Source organism: Orcinus orca, chromosome 16 (assembly GCF_937001465.1).
Source record: "Orcinus orca chromosome 16, mOrcOrc1.1, whole genome shotgun sequence".
Taxonomy (NCBI): domain Eukaryota; kingdom Metazoa; phylum Chordata; class Mammalia; order Artiodactyla; family Delphinidae; genus Orcinus; species Orcinus orca.
The window spans coordinates 5,075,533-5,096,925 of NC_064574.1; the positions used below are offsets into that span (position 1 = coordinate 5,075,533).

The window sequence follows — 21,393 nt, forward strand, 5'->3', positions numbered from 1 at the left end:
CCCGGCGCCGGCGCCCACGCCGCCCCCGTCGGCGCCCTCCGCGGCGCCCTCGTCTGCGCCGCCGGCGGCGGTAGCGGCGGCGACCTCCAGGCCTCGGGCCTCCTCCTGGGCTTCTGGCACCTTCTTCTTCTTCTTCTTCTTCTCCTTCTTCTTCTTCTTCTGCATCTTCTCCAACTTCTTCCTCTCCTTCTCCTTCTTCTTCTCCTCGTTTCTTCTCTGCTCCAGTAGCTTCCTCTCGATCTTCCGCCGCTCCTTTTCGGTCAGCAACTTCTCGGAGGACGCCTCTTGCTCTGGCTTCTTGGGGGGCTTCTCGGTGTCCCCTTTCTTCCGCGGTGCGCGCGGCTCGGCCAGCGCTGCAGCCACCGCCGCAGCTTCGGCAGCCACCTCGGCCGCAGCCAACGCTGTCTTCCTCTCGCTCTCCACCGCCCAAGCTTTGATCTTCATGGCCATCTTCAGCATGGTGGCTCGGCCACCTCGGGGTGCCTGGCTCTCGCCTGGCCCGGGCGCCCTGCTTGCCCCCGGCCTCGGGCTGGCCGGACCCCGTGCGCCCCGTGTCGGGGGAATCGGCTGCGATCCCCGCTGCGCTGCCCCGGGGCCGCGGAGCGCGGCTGCCGGGCTTCGTTCGGGCTGCTGGGCTGGCTGCCTAAGAGTTAGCGCCAAAAAAGGGTGAGCAAACGAAAAAGGGGCGAGAACAAACCAAAAAGCACTCAACAACACGAGAAATCAAAAAGCAACAAGAAACGTCAAACAACTCAAAAAAGAAAAGTGCAGAGGCGCGATGGCACGAGGTTGCTGTTACCCTCAGGCGCTCCTTGGTTAGGCTCTTGGGTACGCCAATGGAGAAGAGAAAAGAGAAGAGAGAGAGAATTGGAGGGTGCCCGGGAGGCGCGGGCAGGGCGGCAGTGCTGGGGCGCCCCTGCCCCGTCCCGGCCCCGGTGGCTATTTCCCCGCGCCGGGCGACTCGCACTTCCGCGGGAGGCCACGGTGCCCCCGGACTTACATGTGAGTGAGGTGCACTCACACGCAAGGCAGTGCCTGCCTGCCTGCCTGCCGGCCGCCCGCCGCCGCCCCGCGCTGGGACAGAAGTTCGCTCCAGCCGCGGCGCCGCAGCCCGGAGCCAGAGAGCCTGCGAGCCAGCGAGCGAGCCGCGCCGGGCCGGCCACCTGACGCAGCCCGCTCCGCGGTGCCGACGCGACTGAGTGTCCCCGCCGGAGAGCAGCGCTCCTAAGCAGCCCGATGACGCCCCAGCCTCTTCAGAGGACGGACCCACTGTGGCGGCCCCTATAAACCGAAGGGGAAGCCGAAAAATCGGCCCGCCGGGGACGCGCCCAAACGGGCCGCCGCGCACCCCGGAGGTGCAGGCCGGTGCGGGGGCCACGCGGGAGTGGGCGCGGGGCGCGGGGGACGCGGTGGCGGGGGCCGAGGGGGCGCCCAAGGCGGTGGGCGCCGGACCCCGCCTCCCAGACCTGCCTCCCAATTTTCGGTGAGTGGTGTAGCCCTGGGCGGCGTGCAAAGTGTGCGACGGCGGCGCTTACCCCTGCTGCGCGCCTCCTTACCTCCAGCTTCCCGGTTAGCGCGCGCGGAGACCGCCACCCACCCCTCCCTCCCGGCGGCGCGTGCCCGGCGGCGGGTCGTCCGATGAGAGGTGTTATGTGAGCGCGAAAAACGAGCATCGCAAGAGCAAGCAGGCGCCGGCGACTCGAGAGCCGAGCGGTGGTGGCCGGGGCCGCGAGGTCTGCGCCCCCGGAGTCCTCCTGGGCGGGACAGGTGGCGGGCCAGGGCGTCCCAGTTATACGAGGCCGGGCCGGGGTGCCGCGGGGGGATGCTCTGGAACAGACGGAAAAGTAGTTTATTGAACACGAATTTGTTTGAGAATTGTTTAAAGACTTTCAAGTGTCCCACCCCAGCCCTGTTCCATATGAGGATGCGGTACAGCGTGGTGGGTGAAGAGCAGTCACACCAAGTTCTCAACGACTCGGCCGCGGCTCACTTTTCCTGGGACCTTGGTTGAGTCTCCTGGTTGAGCCCTGCGCGTGTCTGCTTGGGTACAATTCATTCATTCAGTCAATAAAAGTTTGGTCCGTGCGGCCCACCTTGGGCCCAGGTGAGTCAAGAGTAGCCCAGCCGTCAAGCTAAGACTTGGCAACTGCCTTTGGTGGGTCGCGGCTGCCTGCCGGTCAACCCCAATCCATAAAGTAGTCGTGAACTCTCTCCCGCCTTTAACTTTCTTTCACTTCGAAACAGTAAAACTTTGGATGTTTCGGGGGATAGAAAGAAAGGAAGAGGCAGCCTACTTGTAAATGGAAACACAGCTAACATACCTAGGGGGTGGGGTGATTGTTCGGTTTGGTCAGAGGCCTTGAGTAAACTGTCCAAAGAGTGTTGTTTTCTTTGAAAATAGACACTGTTAACCATTCAACGGGACTGCTGCAATCCCCCGCTTCTCCTCAGTTTGCTCAACTCAAAGTAAGAAAAGTTGTGTCAGATGAAGATGTCCGCTATTACTGTTCTTGGCCCCATCCAGTACACCTCTACCCCCCTTCTACAAGGCCTCACTTTATGGACCTGAAAGACAGCGGAGGGCAATTCAAAGCCAGCAGAGAACACTTGGAATTAAGAACAGGAAGCGAAATCTTCACGCCAGACCCTCATGATCTACATCTGCTACCTCGCCTGACTGCGGGTCTCAGACTCTCTCGAACTCTGCAGAAAAGTTGCTGTGCTTGCCCTTTCCTCCTCACATCCAAGTAAGCCAGGTCTTGATCACACTCTGGATATGGTCTCTCCTTCTTACACAAAAATACACCTTGTTTCGACAAAAACTCAAAGGAACTACCATTCGTCTAAACAAAAGCCGATAAAAATATTTACCCTATAGACGGGAATGTTGTCCTAAGCAAATTCGACAGTAAGGCTGTTTGCAAAGATCATGACACAATCATTCACCAACTAGATTAGAAACTACCTAAAGACGGGGCCCAAGTTTTATACCTTTATATCTTAAATAAAAACCTGTTGGTTGAATTTGATTAATCAACTGATTGTCATTTTTAAAAATTGGTGAAGACTTATAAGGAGGAGGAATAGGCCAGACATTTTCTGCTCCATTTGTTCCAAAGCATCTTTCCTTCCTGCTTCTAGTGTGGCAAAGCGCAAATACATCGTATTTAAGAGCAAGAAGGAAAATAGTAACCAATACAACCTCGATACTTATGCCAGTAGCTACACATTACTACAATGAATATAAGGAAGGCTCCTTATTTGGAAATCCCTGAGTTGGGTTACCATCTCCCCCCTTTTAGATAAATATCACACCTGAACTTTGAAAGGACTGAAGCTGTCCCATGTCATATACTGACATATATTCCAGGCAAGGCACAATCGGGACTACTGTCCTAGAATGAATAAAGCAAGGTCTGGCTTCAGTCATTTCAACTTCTAACCTGGCAGGCCATCCTTGAAAAAAAAAATTGTGTTAAGTGTAGGTTTCAGCTATATTTTATTATGACCAACCACTGATGGACAAATAAAGCATTTACTTTGTAAATAAATGACAGCAGGTGGAATCAAGGGTTTACAGGTAAGCAAAGGCCACTGAGAGCTCTGAAACACAAGCTCGTTTGTGGTCTGTTCAGCTTTCTGTTTTCACCCGACACAAAGTGAAAGATGAGATTTTTACTTAATTGGCGTGGTGAGCTGATACCGTCTACAGTTTTCAGTCTAGCATTTGACCTACCTGGGCCTTAAACATTTTAATAAAAATAATAAAAAAAAGGCTTTCAGGTTTGGAGGCCACCATGCGTGACCTTTTCATATGAATTAGTAATTTATTTTAATAGGTTGTTACCATTTTAAGCGCCTGGTTTATGCTTTGCGAGTGAGCAATCCATTAGCATAATTCTTGGAACAGTCCAGACTCTAGAGTTTTCCAGTGGAAGGGGCCTCTTTTTTGGCTCAGGGAGAGATGGAAGTTGTGGAAATTTTAAGCTCCAGAGAGGGGCAAAGGGCCAGAATGTCCTGGGTGTAAAATGCCTGGTTCAGGTGACTTGCTTCATGCCAAAGCCGGCAAGTTGGGATAATAACACAACCGTAACCTAAAGCACTAGGTCACCTCACGATACAACTTGGTAAAACAGATGGGCGTCCCACCGCTATACACAGGGCCGGCCTAGCAAAAGCTCTTTCCAGCAATGCAGACTTTACAACAATGGATGGATTCGCATGTCATGCCGGGGTCTGAATTTTGTGGTCTTGTAAGCTTCGTATTTATGGGTGGATGTGTTCCCTGGCTCTTTTGCACCTTCCTGTCTGAGAAAGAATGCCTCGTCTGCTCTTAAAAGAAACAGACTCGCTATAGCTTAGTATCTTGAAAACATTTTTACACTTAATGATGTAATTCAGTTTTTGGACAAGGGTGTTCTTTTTGGCCTTTCATTAGATGGGGTCACTGTAAGATCCCAGAGAAAACAGAATTATAATATTATTTTAATAGCCTAGGGAACAATAAATAGGTTTCCACTGAAACAGAAACCTTAGCTGTAAGGTTTTAATAATAGCGCTTAGGACTTCAATGGTGCTTTCTGTCTTTAAAGCACATTTCGCACTTTATTTAACTGGAATTACTGAAATTGTTGCAAATGAATCTGACTTGAAGCCTGCACGATACCGATGAGGAAGCAGGTATTGTAAAAAGCGTTTTCCTAGTTCCAGTTAATCCCTGGTGAGAAGGTTCTATTACTTAGGACCATAAAGTTCTTAAAAATCTAATGTCGTGATTACCTAGGGCATTTTTTTTTCCCTTGTTTTATTCACTAGTTAATAATGGCAACCACAAAGTGATCCAAAACTGGCATTCAGAACTAAACATGGTGCTCAAGTTAGTAAAACTTCATTTCAAAAGCCCTGACATTAAGGGACTAACTAACTACAAGGCCATATGAAATCTCCCGATTTAATTTCTATCAACTAATTTTAAAAATAATTTGTTTTTAATTTAGAACATACTCGAATCCAAACAAAATATAGGGGCACATTGGCCAATGTGTTTGGACCCAATGGCTTTGAGATACCAATCAAACGTCTACTTAAAACCACAGTTCACAAAACGAGGGCAGTTGGGACTTCTGTGCCTTTATGGATCTTCCTTGACTTTGATGTGTGGACACCATCGAAGAGAGAAACTTCCTGGTCTCCATGGATGCCCAGTTCCCAGGACGATTAGTGCCCTTCTCACAACATCCCCAGGAGCCCCAGAGTGAGTGGGAGTGGACTTTCACCAAAGCCACCATCTACTTTAAAAGGGGGAAACAATAAAGTAGAGACGACGTGCATTACAATGTTCCTTTTAAAAACTTAAACCTAAATAATATGATACATATGGTAGCCCTGAAAAGATTCTAGATGGATAACTCGGATTAGGGGCTTACTGATATCAACCACAGACCGATGGACCCACTTACTGGAGATCTTGGGGCAGGGACAAAAAGATGTAAATTTGTTACCACTCTATAGCAGGAAAGTTAATTTTCCTAAACTAAAATACCTTTAGCCTCCCTTGGGGGCGGGATTTCACGAGGACTAAGGTGATGGGAAAGCCTGTTGCTTAGAACTTTTAATTTGGCCTTGAGGATGGGAACTCATCCAGGATGGGGAATAATGCAGGGAGGACTAGTTAAAAACAGGTGCAGGTCAGCTAACTTTTGTTTTTATTTACGAGATGCCTTATTTAAATGACATTTTGATCCAACATCTTACTTAACAAGTACCAACAGGAAAAAACAAAACAAAAAGCAAGTTGGCGCGATCAAGAGAGTCTCAAAGTCCTAAGAAGATCTCTGTAGATAAAAGAAGCTCTTTAATTGCTCTGATTTTAAAGATTTTCCTGTTTTTTTTCCTTTTCTTTTCATTGCATTCAATTCTTCAAACTTAGCCCCATATGATTAAGAGTTCAGAGCGTTAAACACTCTGGATGAATCAGGTAATACATTTCCTTTCATTAAATGCTGCTTTGTGTATACATATATACGTAGGAAACAACTGCTAAATACAACTTTCACATCTTGGGGTTTTACTTTATTTACCTACCAACCAAGCATGGGTGGCCGTTTTCAAACAGGCTTGCACTTAGTTACTAGCCTCAGTTTGGGACAAGTGAGATTCTGACAGGGCTGTAGGTGTCACCTGCCCTCGTAGCTGAACCCTCCTCTCTAAACCCACTTCCGCCTGCTGTTGGTAAACCCGGAATTAAGCAATTAATGGGACATAATTAGTCACACGTTTAATTTATCTAAAAATGTAGGTACCTTTTCATCTGTCTGTGTTTACCCACACACGTTGAAATTGAAAAACGTGTAATTATGGTTTAGCTCCACCTCTTTCCCCGGGTCTTTATTTTAAGGGGGCACAAATGCTTGGCTCCCAGAGGATGAAGGGCAGCCTCCTCCTTTGCACGTGGCTACACGTAAGTCCCAGCCAGAGGCTGTGCCCGCCACTCCCTCCCTCACTCAGCACTTTATGGAGGGCTTGGCAGCCCGCACGGCCCCCTCCCCAAGTCAGGAGCCCACTCGACTCAGCGGAGCCCAGAGGGCACTGTGGCTTCCTAAGGTCTTTGCCGACCTCTGGAAGTTAGGAGGAGGAGAAGACTATCCAGCCAAAGCATCAGGCATTTGCAATCAGTCTGGGGATCAGATGAAAAGGAGATGTTTTTATGAGCTACAGACCTCAGCTTTACCCACACCCACGTCCCGGGGTCTCTGCCCGCCGCCCAGAAAGGGGAAAGAGGCCTCTGCCCGCTTTCTCCAACATTCCTGTCTCTCAGTCGCTTAAGTCTCTACTACCTTCTCAGATTACGGCTCCTTTTGTGCTAATTACACTGAAAAAATTGAAAGAATGTCGCTGACTTTACAAAGAACACAAAGCAAGGCTTGCTTTAAAAACTAAATATAGCCAATTTCTTTCAGAAGGCAGACAACTCAGCTTTCAAATGATTTGTACTATGTGGATGAACTGCAGATGGACAGTTACGAAGACCCAGGTAACAGAAGGGAGGATACGTCTAACATGTGTGTTGCTCCGGGGGGCCATTTACATCAAATCCCAAATCTGGTTAATGATCAACTTTCCCCATCCCACCCACCAGCACTTCATTGTAAATTAAGACTTGCCACAGGGACTTCCCTGGTGGCCCAGTGGTTAGGGTTCAGCGCTACCACTGCAGGGGGCGAGGGTTCGATCCCTGGTTGGGGAACTAAGATCCCACATGCTGTTCAGTGTGGCCAAAACTTAAAAAAAGAAAAGATTTGTCAATGATGGCAGACTAATATAAGCTACCATGAAAAAGGAAAGGGATGGAATGCCAATGTGTAGAAAGCTATGTATTACGCAGGTAAAAATATAAATGAAAGGAAAAGAAAGTCTAACTTCTCACTCTGGGAGGCTGTGGCTGCCAGAGAATGAGAGGATGCTGTTTCTGCAGCTCCTGTTCGCCATCATATAAGAAATGGTCTTTTAAAAGGAGAACTGGGAAGTGTCTGTTACTGGTCAAGAAAACTATGGATGACACCCCTGCCCTCCCTCTATGAAATCCTCTAAGGGTTAATAGGTGAACAGTAGCAGCTTGGAATGATTTATTTTTCTAAGGAACATTAAATACTGAATTGCTCATGCTGAAATAATGCCACAGCTGTGACCCTTAGGGCTGAATTTTGGACACGGGCACAAGTGACAGGTGTGCTCGATGTATGCCCAGCTTGGCTGAAGTGATGCCTAACTCAAGTCACCCCCCCGCTCACCCCCCCCCCCGATTAATTGGTGGGGACTCTGGAGCCAGCCAGGAAAGGGCCTTTTGCCACGGAAGACCATGTGTGCTCAGCCGTCAACAAAAATGCCAGCCTTTGAGGGGGATGGAGGCCCTGCTCCCTGAATAGAAAACAAGAAAATCAAGACAGACCTCAGAAGACAGGGGAAAGAGGAAGTGGGAGCCGAGAGGTCTGATCAAGATCAGACCCTTCTAGGTTTTAAAGCAAACAGATCTGTCCTATAATTGGCTCTTGAAGGATTTTAGCAAACGAAGCAAGCCCAGGATTCTAGGAAATGTGTCACCAAAATTGGTATTATTAGAGGAAGTGGCACAAAGCTAGAAATACAGAGTCTAATCTGTAACATACTAATTACACCTATTTTTATCCCAGGGTTGCAGTGACCTAACACCAAGAAATGAAAACTCTAGAAAACTAGCCCTTCACGTATACAAGACATGAACACCCTGAGGGCAGGGGCCACAGGGCAAAGGTTTCACTGAGTCCTTTAATCTGACCTGAGGTTAGAAATCAGCAGTCACGAAGGTAGCCAACTTTCGAGGGAACTTGGCAACAGTGGAGGAGGGCCCGTGAGGCTCCAGCCCAAACCTTGGGAGCTCCGGCATGAAGTCAGCATGCTGGTAAGAGGACAACTTTGGAATGTCAAAGTCCGGCCTGAGCAAAATGCCTACGGGGTGTCCTGGTCTGCAGAGGGCAGAAAGAAAGCTCTGCTGAGCCGAAAAGGAGCCTAGAGGAAAAAGCTTTCATTGGTCCATCTCACCAGCCACACAAAGGCCCTGGGTCCTATCCTCCAGCAAGATGATGCCAGATGGCTGACGGACAGAGAACCACCTCCAAAAGTTGACAAATCTCCCACTTTGGGGACTGGTTCCAATAAGGATGCTTCTCACTGTGATGGTTGAAGGCATCAACCAGCTTAAAGCAGCATTAGGTTTTTTGCCTCCTTATCCTGAAAAGACAAATCTCTACCTTCTGAGTACCAGGATATTTTCATAATTGTACTCTCCGCTTCAAAAAGCCTAGCTGTGAAAGAATCCTTCAAAGGAAGTTGATATAAAACTTAGTTGGGACCCAGAGACATCTAATCTGCAAGTTAAATGGATATTCCATGCATTCATAACCATTCAAAGCATCCTAATGTCTAGAGAAACCTAACTGGCCCCATCCTATCATGATGTTATTATTAACCCGGGCCTCAGGGGGGCGCCCTAGAGCAGGGGAACTTAAAGTCATTCTCAGCCTTAAAAGTGAATTTCTTAAACGGTTTTCTATTAGTTAAATCAGTAATTAGTCTAAATACATCATTTCAGTAATCTGCCATGAGTCAGTTGAATGCAAAATGGGGGGAAAAACTGTGGGCTAACTAGGGTGATCCCCAAGGACACAATGTTTTAATCTTAGATATAAAATAACTTTATATTTCATTTGCCTTGCACATTCTTAAATGTGTTAAATAGATGTGTATTCCTCAACCTGGCATAACTACATATCCTCTAGATTTACTGAGCGTACAGAAGGCAGACAGGGCAACTTTGTGGAAAAAAAAAAAAAAGAAGAAGAAAGAAGAAAACTAAAGAATAGAACTCTACAACAAAAATGTAGTTTCTAAAATGGATGCCAAAGTAGAAAAGATATTGAGAGAAAAATATATGTGTATTTCAGCAAAACTACAAACACACCAAAACAGGTACAAGCAGCATGAAAACCCCAGGGGAACAAACCCCAAAAATCACTCTAATTTATAGTAACTGAACCCTTGGCTTTACCTTCCTCCCAACACCTGATAATTCTGTGAAATCACCCAGCTGTCACTCTTTTCCTTTTAGAAACATGACACTGATTTGTCTTTATTAGAATTCAGAGGTCTGCTTGATGGGGCCCCTAATAAATGTAAGTCATCATCACTTCTTGACCTTTTTTCCCCTGAAATTCTCGGTACGCGGTTAAACTGCTGAAAACATATTTGCAAGGTTCTGTGACTGTAACATAAAAATAAAGGATCAAGGCTGGGTGGCTTTGGAGGTCTGAGCACATCTGGGCTCCGCCCTGCCTGCACCCCAGAGGGAAAATAAAGCAGATCGATTAGAAACAGCATCTGGGGGTAATAGCAACGCTCTGCTTTGGGCTGAGCTGTCTGCAAATAGGAATGCTCTGCACAAGACTGAAGTACAGGAGGGGGTGTGCCAAGGAGCCCTTGCCCCTTCCTCTGCCCCTCCTAGCATCCCCTTCCTCCCCCGCCTGCCTGGCTACTGAGTGCCTTGAAAGAGCAGGAAAAAACCCTGTAGCCCAGAGAGCCTCAATTAGCTATCCACGTGAGAAAGAAAGAAAAAGATTGATGATGGAGTCCTAGTTATGGTGACTTTGAGATAAAAGGATGGGGGGCGGCTTTTTCAAGAAACTGAATCATGACGCTTTTTTTTTTTCTTTTTCTATAAAAGCAACACTTGTCGTCCTTATTTGTTCACTGGCTGCACTGGGCTGGTGGTACCCTAAAACAAAATGAGGGCAGGTGGTCTCAGCCTTCACCACATCCTAAGATGGCCTCAGGCACCAGACAAATCTTGACCCTGACCGTGATGCTGCCAAGAGCCTAGTCATAAAGACTCCCCCTCTGCACACCTGCCTGTGAAGACTGGGGTCCCCACCTCCCCTCTACTGCAGACTTCAGATGGCCACTGCAGAGAAAGCGAGAGGGTCTATGACATCTTATTCGTGTCCCCTCTACTTCCTCATTCCTCAGAGAGCAGAGGAACGGCTTCTAAGGTCTGTTCCCTCCAATACCTAAAAATAAGTTTCCCTACAGCATTGGGTTGGGGGGATGTCAGGGTAGGTGGTCAGATGAGCTGTTTCTCAAATATTTGACAAACCGGCTGTCTGTGGACAAAACAACCAGTTGCTTTTCCACGATTGAACTTTCGACCAAATTGATTGGATGCTTTGGTGTCAAGAAGACAAAAACTCAAGTCAAAGTTTTTCCTATCACCAGAATAGGAAATTGTGGGCGACAAAAAACAAAAAACAAAACAAAAACCAAACAAACAAAAACCATACTATAGTAGGAAGCATTACTTTTTCTAGCAACAAAAATCTGAGTTTTTAGGTTGTGCTAAATGACTCAAAATTCGCCAGTGAAGAGACGGCAGAGAGAATGGATTTTTAAAAAGGTTATATCGTTCCTATTTATTTGGCTTCACTGCTGCCGGAAAGTGGCTCGGAGCCCTCTTTTTTAGCACTCTATAAGATGTAAATGGTCTAAATTAAGAAGCCATCTAATCTCCACCAATATTCATTCTGACATGAAAAATGAGACCAATTCTTCAAACAGGATTATGATCCCCACCACCCGACATTAACCGATCACCTCACCCTGTTTCTCAAAGAACGGGATATTTTCCTTTTCCAAAGTGCCTATTTATTTCTAAGAGTGGATCAGAATCCTCCCACACTTCCCTTATTCCGACATTGAAAAGGTACAGCCTCCTAACGTGGGCTGCTTTGACACCCCCCTCACCCCCAACTCAGCAAGCTTTTTTGTCTTATTTGTCTTTTTTTGTTTTTTTTCCTCCAAACTAAAATCCCTCTAAAATATCTAAACACCCCAACGGTCGTAAGTTGGGATGCTGCCCCTTCCTCCTTGCAGACTGAACTGCCGGATCCTAAAATTGTTTTCCAAGCAGAAAAGGGAAAACTGAGAAAAATAAAGATTTTTTTTCCTCATGTTTTCTCCTCGACCAGTCCATTGAAATCAGCAGGATCACGGTTCCTCCGTCTATGCAGCAGGCAGAATCACCGTGCGTCCAGATAAAGAATTTGCCTTTTGGCTGGGCTCAGATGGGGACACTGCAGTTGTTCGAGAAAAAGGAGGCATCTCGGTATCCCTGCAGTACCGCCTCAGCAGCCCAAGACCCCCACCCCCTCCCATAGGATCTCGCAGATGCTGCATTTGGCTTGTGAGTCCTCTTGGTACGTGCAAGAAATAAAGTGGCTTTACTCGGAAATGTCCATCATTCACCTACCACACAAAGCCCTAAGTCCCTGCTGTTTCATTATCCTCTGCCCGGTAATAATCATCAAAATCAGAAGGGTCTCCAGCAGCACGATGATTCAGTCAGGGGCATAAGGGATCCCGGGAAAATCACGGATTGTTTGGGAGAACTTGCCACATACAGAGCCTCCCTGGGGAGAGGGGAATAAGGCCCCTCGGTGTTTATCGCAAGGCTGCGGGGTGCTCTCTCTGGGCGACATCACTTTTAACAGAGACATCGGGTAATTTAGTTACACAAAAGCAGCGGAGGTGAGCAGGGTCAGATCATCTCTCCTGTTCTGTGTAGTTCTGTCCTAGAGGCTCTCCAGCAGCCTGCACTTGGTGTTTGCAAGGCATGAAAGGGTCCTAAAACGGAGGAGGGGGCTGAAATAATGCACCTTCTATGCCTTTTTGTCCCCCCCCCTGCTCCCTCCATCCCCGGGGACCCGCGGGCAATGTGGATGCATGTGGGTGCTATCTTCCTCACATTCCCAAGCCCAGGAGCTAAGGCTCTTTTCAGCTGAGAGACACTGCCAGCACGAATCCCAGGGCCACCTTCAGGGGCTGTTAGCAACCCAGTTGGGGGCGGGGGTGGGTGGGGGTTCCTGAGGGCTCAATGTCTAAGGTCAACGCAGGGTGGGTGGAAGGGGAAATGGGCCCTTTCCCTGATTCTCGCTTGAGCTGAAAGAAACTGATTAACATCTGCTTTCCACCTCTTTTCCCATCGCTAAAACGCCGCCTCTGCCCTCAGAACAGCAGCCCCAGGCCTGCAGGGCTCTCTCTGGCCTCCTCTGCAGCTCCAAGGCCCTGGAATGGCCATTTGAACCAAGCACCTGACTTAACAAAAAAAAAAACAATAAAAAAACAACCCACCATTTTCAAGAATGAGACGTACGGCCACTGAAAACCCCTCGGCTGCTTTCAAAGCCGATGGAGCAGAACACAAGCTAGACCCCCCCCCACCCCGCCCTCCAAGGCTCGGGGTTAAAGTCACAGCTCACCCCACAGAGGGGAAAGGGGAAGCCGGCACCCAGCAGCTGGCTAAGTTCTGCCCTACCGGCCCTTCCTATGCCCGGCTCAACCCTGCCTGCAAACAGCGGGCCTGACCGGCGCAACGGGGGCCGGGACCCAGGACCGTGCGGGGGGCGCTTCCCTCCCTCCTTCAGTGTATACATCAGCCCGCGGTGACAGCCCGCTTTGCACTCCACTCGCATCTCTTTCAGAGCCCCCTCCCCTTCCCCCCACCACAAGCCTCCTCGGTAAAAAACCAAAAACCATCTTGTTCTTTCATCATAATTAAAGTGCTGTCAGGGAAAATGGCATGGCTGATTTTTGCCGCAGCTGAAATGACCCTCTGCTTTCCTCTCCTCTCATTTGCTAAAGTGGTCCTTTCTCTGCTTGAAATCAGGCCCTTTGGTGATGGAAATTTTAGCAGGAAGCAGAGAGTTCTAAGCAGAATCCTAACCTTGGGAGGGTGGGGAGAGAAATCGATGTTTTTGGAGCTGGCCCCTCTGCGGCAGCAGCCTAGGTGCTGCAGGGCTATCCTCCCGGCTGCCGCAGCCCTCAGCTCCATCCACGCCCGGCTCCCTAATTACCAGACATTGTCAGGGGTCGGAATTTAGCCACATTTGGAGGTCGATTCTCCCCGTTGACTTATCTAAAGGGCAGGAGGAAGCTGCTTGGAAGGAAGTAAACAGGTTCTGGATCTGAGAAGATAAAATCCAAGCGCCTTCCTCGCTCGGAGGGAAAGCGTGACTGCATATTTAATATCCTCGCCAGCCTGCGTGTTTGTGTTTGAAATAAAGCTATAACTTAGACGCATAATGAAATGCCCTCCTCCTCCCCGCCGAGTGCTACCGAGCCCCTGGGTGACGCTCCTGTCACGGCCACTGCAGTGCCCAGGGCTCTCTCTGGCAATGGCATCTCATCTCATTTTGTGAAAACGTCACTCTGTCCTGTTAGCTATCAGAGAACTTTCCAAAAAGGACATTTCAGGTGAGCAATGCAGTAATGTTTAAGGGTGAAAAAAAAAAGAAAAAAAAATTAAAAAGAACGAAAAGGAACCCAGGGCCCTGAGTACTTTTCAGCTGTGCCTTTGGAATCCATGACATATTATTCAAACTCGTATCATGTGAGGAATTCATAATATTCATCCCAGCCTTCAACTACTTCGATTTTAAGAAAACATTTCAAAATTAGCTTAATTTCCTTTTCCTAAATATCGTGCATCTTGGAAAGGCCCCTTCTCAGTTTCACTGGGGAGCTTAATTGGCAGGCTTCCGGGTTTCTAGAAGGGTATGCTAATATCTGGCAAGTCAAAATGGCAATCCAGGCCTCCCTCAATTGAATCATTAGTTGTTAATGCACCTCTGAGTAACTCCAAGCTCAGGTGTGAAACCAACCCAAGTGTCACTAAAGCACCACTTTTTCCTCGGGCTGCAGCGCGGGGTGGTGGGGCTGTTTATGTAACACTCCAGCAGCAACCTTGTTTGTGCCGCTTCGTTATTTGCTGGCCTGGACTCCTGCCTCCTTGCTCCTTTCTCCCCCCAACCCCCGACTTCCCCCCCCCCACCTTTTTAGAGAAAGCAAAGCAGCTGTATAGTACTCAAATCTTTTATTTCCTGACTATTCTGTGTGTCAGAGCAGTAGACGCTGGAGAAAAACATGGGGCTTGTTATTACCGGCCTGAGCCGGAATGAGTCAGGCACCCGAAGCTTCCATCTGGACCTGACTCTGCCATTCGGATGGGGGCCCCCTCCTACCACCCACTAAGCTGTACCTGGAGAGCTGGGGTGGGGGAGAAAATCCTGGGGTCACGGGGGCAGGGGAGAGGGAGCCAATTCACTGCACTGGGGGTGCACAGAGCTGGGCTGGGGAGAATGGGGCTCAGGTGTCAACTGCCCTAACGCCCCCTCCCCTGTCTTCCTCCACCGCCTCCTGTTAGAATTCTATTCCACTATTAAAAATGTGACTCTTTCAGCTTCCTGGCCTCGGAGAGCTCTTTATTAAAATGCAAACGTCCCTTAAGGGTAGCTCCGTAAGCCTCTGCCGGCTAATGGGATTAAGTGAACAGAACACAGCCACCTGCAGGGAGGTAAGGAGGCCTGGGGGCCAACCCCACCTTCTCAAATTTGCCAAAAGCTCATCCCTGAACAGGCAGAAAGCAAAATTCAGCCTTCCCCGTCTCAGATGTCTTTGAAAGGGGACTCTGTAGCCAGAGCCTGAGTCCCAGCAGTGGGATCCTTTGCTCACTGTAATTCTTGGCGCCCTGGTGGCCCCATCTCTTTCCAATCATTTCTCTTAGGATGGACATCGTTTTCAAGGTATCCTAGCAGAGTGGTCCGGATTCAAGAGAGGAGCATCAGGCCAGCGGTGGGGAAGTAATTGCACATAACTAATTCATTTACAGAGGCAGCCACTTGTAATAAAGGACGTTTTCAAAGTGACTTGGCAAACTGATTTTTTTTTCCTGAGCTGGTAAACAAGCTTCGCTTTATGCCCTGAAAATGGGTTTTCACTCACATTGATTTCTTAGTGTGCCTCTCAGGTGAAGGGCATGAAAATGTCACAAACAAGGAGAAGCCCAAACTTAATAATTCTGTAAACCTGAATTGTACTCATGGAATCAAACCAGTCCCTGTCGTCTGGGAGTTCCCTCAGTTCAGTAGCCCTCACAAAAGCACTTCCCTCATCGTATAGCTAAAATAAAAATTCTCCATCTACCTATCTGTACACACACACATATTTTATAAAAATCACATACCATGTGCTGAGCATTACAGGAGACCTTTAGATAAAACGACTCTTCCAAGGCTACTGAAGAGATGACTGAAAAGTTTGTGAAAGAAAAACTGGAAATTAAATTCTGGAATTAAGAGTGCATTTTTCTTCCCACAATGACCGGGAATTAATTATACTATTGAATATCGCGGATCTCTATTTGCATTAGGAAACAGGAAAAAGAGGCCCAGAGCTCAGGATCTAAGATGGAGGACGGAAGCTAAGATGGAGGACAGGCCAGGACCTAAGATGGAGGACGGAAGCTAAGATGGAGGACAGGCCAGGACCTAAGATGGAGGACTGGAGCCAAAATGGAGGGCAGCCCAGAAGCTAAGATGGAGGGCCCAAGCTAAGGTGAAAACACTCCACGGCACCTCAGGACTTCTGGCTGCAAACTACAAACACTCCCTCACCCCACCCCTCAGAATACAAACCCTAGACACAGAAGATTCTAAGGTTCGGTGGAAGAATGTGGGGCTACCCCAAAGAGAATTCTCAGTCCTTGAAGATCCTGGAAGGCATAGTTAGGCTCCAGACAGATCAGAAAATGAAGAGAGATGGGGCTAAAGGCAGTTCTCTCACCAGCCCAGGGCCAGGCCTCTGGAGTCCCTTCTGAAAGCAAGCCCACGCCTCAGCTCTCCCAGGGAGCCCCAGGGCAACACCTCCCGGAGAAAGGCATCCTTCCGTAGCATCTCCGAGGCCCACACTGCGCCTGCAGAAGGCCCGTCCCCGCTGTTGGCATATAACTGTTCAGCCCCAGACTGGCATGGAAATCTGAACTGTATGCCCGTCCAATATCTACACACAGGTGTTAGTTTTGAGCCAAGCAGATCCTTTGGGGTTTTCTGCAATCTCATTATCAGGACTCAACAATAATTTCATGTAACCACTGATCTGCTTTGCTTAACTAGGTTGGAGTCGTGTCAGAAGGCCGCTAAAGTCTGTTTTTTGACAACCTTTCCATCTTTTCTTAGCTGCCATGTCTATTCCCTATTTAATCACCGGGTAGCGACGGTCCACGCTTAACTTCCTGGGGCTGTTTTGCTCAAAGGGAGCAGCAATGTCTTATACCTTTATCTTCCCCACGCGGAAGGGCACATATCAGGTGTATATTGAGTGAATGAATGAATAAATGAAAATGCCTCAGCGAAGGCCAACTCACCGACCCGGCAAGGATTTCATCCTTCTGGGAGGCTTGGCAGACACGTGAGCAGCTACTGCAAGTTAAGAGATGCTACTACAAAGGCAAAAAGGAAACAGCCATTTCGACATCCCACTTAACCCCCAAATTAGGAAAGAACTTATCGGTGAGGGAAAATGGGAGCATTTGCACCGAGAACTGGGCAGTATTCCATGCTCTTTGCCAAGCTGGACACAGCCTACTTATGAGGTAAACCTCAGATCTGCCAATAGTCAGAAACTTGAAAAATTAATTCGTGACAACTGTTTTCATTTGGAACCATGATTTCCCTCAATTAGGCGTGTCACTTGATGCTGAATTCCCATTAAACACTTCCCAACAACTTTTTCTTTATTTTTTCTGAAGAACAGCCATGACCCCCTTTCCCCAACGATTCTTAAAGGTCATAGAAGGTCCATTTGATAAGCATATTGGTGGCAAATCCCCTTTCCTGACTCTTAGGACAGTAATTGTTTTTCCCCCTACTGGCCCCTAATGGGCAATTTTGCTGGGTTTCAAAGCAATGCAAATTTAGCTCCAATCAATTAGTAACACATTTCTAACTTCTGGGGGCTTGGGAAAAGTGTGAACTTTTCCTGGTGGAGGGAAGTTAGACCTTGAGAACAAACCAAATCCTGGTCAACCTAGCAAACCTCTTCTGCCTCAGTGGGCTGTGTTTTTTTTTTTTTTTTTTTTTTTTAAGTCCCAAACTTGGGAGAATGGAGCCCTCTACAACAAATGAGGACAAGACTTTGTTGGGTTTTTTTTTTTCACTTGAGCTAATGAATAAGGCACAGGACACAGAGGCAGCTGACAGAATATTTTCCCCACTCATGCCAGGAAGCTGAAATCTGCTCTCCTGTTGTGCTTTTTTTTTTTTATAGCCTGAGAGATTTGCATCTGGGTGTGATGTGCACTTGGGGGCCCCCAGCACAAAGCAATCAATCTTGTCTCCTGCTGCAGAATCCCCCTCCCCCTTCCTCACTGAATAGAGCTGTCTCCCCTCTCTAATGAACATACCCAGGAGAATAAAACTTGTTTTTCAAAAGTGTGGGGAAGGAAGAAAGGAAGGAAGGGAGGAAGGAAGGAAAAAAAAAGCACACAATGCCTATACTGGGTCTGGCCGGAGCCAAGATCTCGAGGACGCTAACCTATAAACTTCTAAGGATTTCCTCAACGTCTGAGATGTATACGTAATATACAGGGTGTTTGCTTTCAGCCTTAAGATTTGCTTTGCTTTGTTTTGAGTAATTATCAAAGAACTCATAAAGATTGACCTTTTTTTTTTTTTTTTAGGTCATAAAGGTCCAAGGGTGCCAGATTTCTTAAAATCAAACCACTCAGTGGGGTAAGGCTGGTGAAAACACTCGGAAAGTTAGGTCATGCTAGAAGGGGGCTTATTACTAATTAAAAAAAAAATTGAGCTATCATTTTAGGGTCAGGAGAGGAACATTCGGGAAACTGAAAAAGGGCCGACTGTGGGAGAGAGGGCAGTGGTCAGAGCTCAGGGGACAGTGGGGAAGGGAGGTGGGGGCCTTGGTCCTGGCACTCTCCACCAGCCCTCCAGTCCCTGTACTACTCGGTGCGCTCCTGGGACACACATGGGCCCATGGGGCAGAGGGACGGGGAGGGGGCGATGCCCCCCCCCCCCCCCCCCCCCCCGCCAGACTCCTGGGCCTGCCTCCCCAGTCCTCCGGTTGAGGGCAGCCTGGCTCCTTAGCTGTGCCGGCACTGGCAGCTCTCCATCCTCCGCCTGGGGCAACTTGCATTCCTTGCACCCCACACCTCTGCCTCGTCCCTTCCAGACTCTAAGTTCCTAGAGGGCAGGGACCACGTCTAGTGTCTAGAGCTAAGTGTAGCAAAGGCACTTTTTCTTTCCTTCTCTTTCTCTCTCTCCCCCTTCTTCTCTCCTCCTTCTTCTCTCCTCCTTCTCTCCCTTTCAAACTTTTCATTTCATCTCTGTGTTTCTGTAGCTCTTTCCTTCCTTTTGTACCTTCTTTCTCTGTCTTTCAACAATAAAGAACTGGCTTGGGGGGAGCTGGTTTTTAATTTTGGAGTAGTTCACAAAAGTTCGGGGGAGGAAACACAAAAAAAGGAATTCAGATTCCTTCCCCCCTCCCCCCATCCCACCCCAGGGAAAGCGCTGAGCAAGTAAAAGAACCCTGAAAAGACACAATGGAGAATGTGGGAAAGGCGATCAGGAAGTCAGTGTGTGTTGGCTGGGGGGTGAGCTAAAGGTGAAGTTGTTTGCACACCGCGATTAGTACCCTCTTTAGAAACATCCATACGTCTGGGTAAAGAACAGGAGGAGATAAGGAGATATAAAATCCTGACAGGATAAGGGCGGGACGGGGGGGATTTCCTGTAATATTATAATGTCATTTTAACAATAAGTACGACTTCTGGAAGAAAAAGGGAAAGGGGTCAGGGAAAGTATGGGGTGTGGATTCCCAGTCCTGTGGGCAGCGAAAGTGGGCGGTTTGGCCCTGTGTGGGAGACCCTGAGTTCTAAGAGGGCATGGCCCCCTAGAAGGTAAAGATGTGCGTGCTGTCCGGGGAGGGGGGGTGGGGGGTGGCGGGGAGAAACTGGCAAAGAAACCCATCAAATGAACAGACCAAAGCCCCCTGTTCCCCCAAAGCACAGAATGGCAGGATTGGTGTTAAAACTAAACTCCCAGGGACCCAGCACAGGATGAGACTGCAACCTGAGATATCCCCTGAAACCTGGGGCTTTTTTCCATAGGGCTTTCCTACATTTCATCTAGAAAATTCTAAGTGATCCCACTTCCTGCGAGCATCCCAGCCATTCTGAGCTCTCTGCTGACCTCTGGTGGGGGAGGAGCTCTACTGGCCCAGAAAAGGTGTTAGAAACTGGGCAGCGCACCTGCCCTGCTTTCCCAGGGACCCCACATCCAGAGGAACCCCCTTCCCCGGGGGGGGGGGGCTTTGTTAACCTGCCTCGTCCAAGGTTCAGGGCTATAGGTTGGAAGGTGTGAGGAGGAAAAAGGTCAGAAAAGCTTTAAAGGAGCCCCAGGTGATTAGGAGCTTAAGAGAAGCATGTTGGAATAAAGTTTGTTGACTTAAAGAAGAGGATTTTTTACTAGCAGGGCGGGGGAAGCTTTTGCCCGAAGTTAATATATTTTATTCAGTCCCTTTGATTTTGTTCAACTATAAAAGAGGGAGGGAAGAGAACGTATCTAAGAACAGTATATGGAGGGTAAGTTTCGTTGGAAAGGAATAAACTCCCATGACGGGACTTGGTAGGTCCTGGCATGGTAAGTTCACGTGGCCCTTCTCAAATAGATGACCTCATGATTTTACAGCTGCTGCAGGGAGGGGAAGGGAGGGGAGGTGGGGGGAAGAAATGGCAAGGATGCCTGTTCTCTTTGGAACCAAGGAACTTGGCCCCAGACACCATCAGATCTCACCTCCCCTCCACTGGAACTTGGCCTAAACAAGACAGAAGTGACCTTCCCCCAAGTCCAGGGTTGGGCCTGAGATGGAGGGTGCGGGTCCCATCCTTAGATGGAGAAGACTCTTCTTAGTAAGAATGCCCCTCAGTGCTCAGCGGGTTTGCAGCCCTGAGAGGTAGAGAAGGGTTGTAAAGGGGAGAAAATTAAAACTAGCTCTGAAATCTGAGACCCTCAAAAACCCAATGATGCTCCCATGAATGAAAAAACCATAAGGATTTACTCTCAGCCAGTATCTTCTCTATAAGCACCGAGCATTCACCCCAAAGTCTACCCTCTCATTTCCCTGCATCTTCCCATACTGTCTCAGATGCTAACTCCTCCAGGAAGGCTCCCTGGGTTTCCCTGATGGAAAAAAGGACCTCAATCCACCTCTGAATTTCTTTTCTAGCCCTTGATTGGGGTGAGAAAGAATGTCCCACTCTCCTCTGCATCCTGCAGAGATTCTCCCAGGGATGGGTTCTCAGAAATTATTAATTATGTGCCAAAGGGCAAAAGATAGGCCTAAAATTGCCTGTACAAGCTGCCATTTTGAAAAGGATACTTTTAAGAAAGAGAGAGAGAGTGTGTGGCGGGGCAGGGGGGTGGTTTGGCATACCAGTTCTACTACAACTTTTAATAAGAGAATTAAAGAACTTTTAAAGTGAGAAGGACATCTCTCTCATTTTTCAGATGAGAAAAACTGGGACCCAGAAGATAAAGCAGTTTGCCCAAAGGTCTCAGAAACCGGTTCCCAGAAGACCTAGGGCACACACACGGCCTAGGAAGTTAGAGGTCATTGTGATAGTGTGTGTTCCTGCACTGGCTAGGGTCTAATAGAGCCACTAGTTAAAAGGGACAGGATTGGGACTTCCCTGGCAGCGCAGTGGATAAGACTGCGCTTCCAATGCCCGGAGCCTGGGTTCGATCCTTGGTCAGGGAACTAGATCCCACATGCATGCTGCAACTAAGAGTTCTTGTGCCACAACTAAGGAGCTGGCGAGCCGCAACTGAGGAGCCCATCTGCTGCAACTAAGACCTGGTGCAACCAAATAAATAAATAAATAAATAAATATTTAAAAGATAAATAAAAGGGACAGGGTTTGACCTCAGATATCAATTGTTCAACTGGAACACCTTTAAA

The 21,393-nt window shown here is 48.3% G+C and overlaps 2 protein-coding genes and 2 long non-coding RNA genes across 10 annotated transcripts in view; 2 read left to right on the forward strand and 2 right to left on the reverse strand.

Moving 5' to 3' along the window:
- LOC117197655 (uncharacterized) overlaps window positions 1-9,721 on the forward strand; it is a 98,913-nt gene extending 89,192 nt beyond the window's left edge. The window contains exons 4-5 of the long non-coding RNA XR_004478396.2: window positions 6,960-7,033; window positions 8,190-9,721. This is a non-coding gene — a long non-coding RNA (uncharacterized LOC117197655). The remainder of the gene's footprint in view (window positions 1-6,959; window positions 7,034-8,189) is intronic.
- LOC101286834 (guanine nucleotide-binding protein G(s) subunit alpha) overlaps window positions 1-21,393 on the reverse strand; it is a 103,695-nt gene that overhangs the window by 19,799 nt on the left and 62,503 nt on the right. Inside the window, exon 1 of one of the 7 annotated variants that reach the window (XM_049699146.1) lies at window positions 1,391-1,397. The exons of the other annotated variants lie outside the window; for them this stretch is intronic. The gene's annotated coding sequence lies outside the window, so the exon portion shown is untranslated. Of the gene's footprint in view, window positions 1-1,390; window positions 1,398-21,393 lie in introns of those variants that run through there. 7 annotated transcript variants of the gene reach the window in all.
- The window catches only part of LOC101282939 (neuroendocrine secretory protein 55-like), a 57,007-nt gene that overhangs the window by 9,690 nt on the left and 25,924 nt on the right, over window positions 1-21,393 (reverse strand). The window lies entirely within an intron of this gene.
- LOC125961400 (uncharacterized) lies at window positions 1,412-3,029 on the forward strand. The gene is made up of 2 exons (XR_007472083.1): window positions 1,412-1,733; window positions 2,402-3,029. It is a non-coding gene; the product is annotated as an uncharacterized LOC125961400 (long non-coding RNA).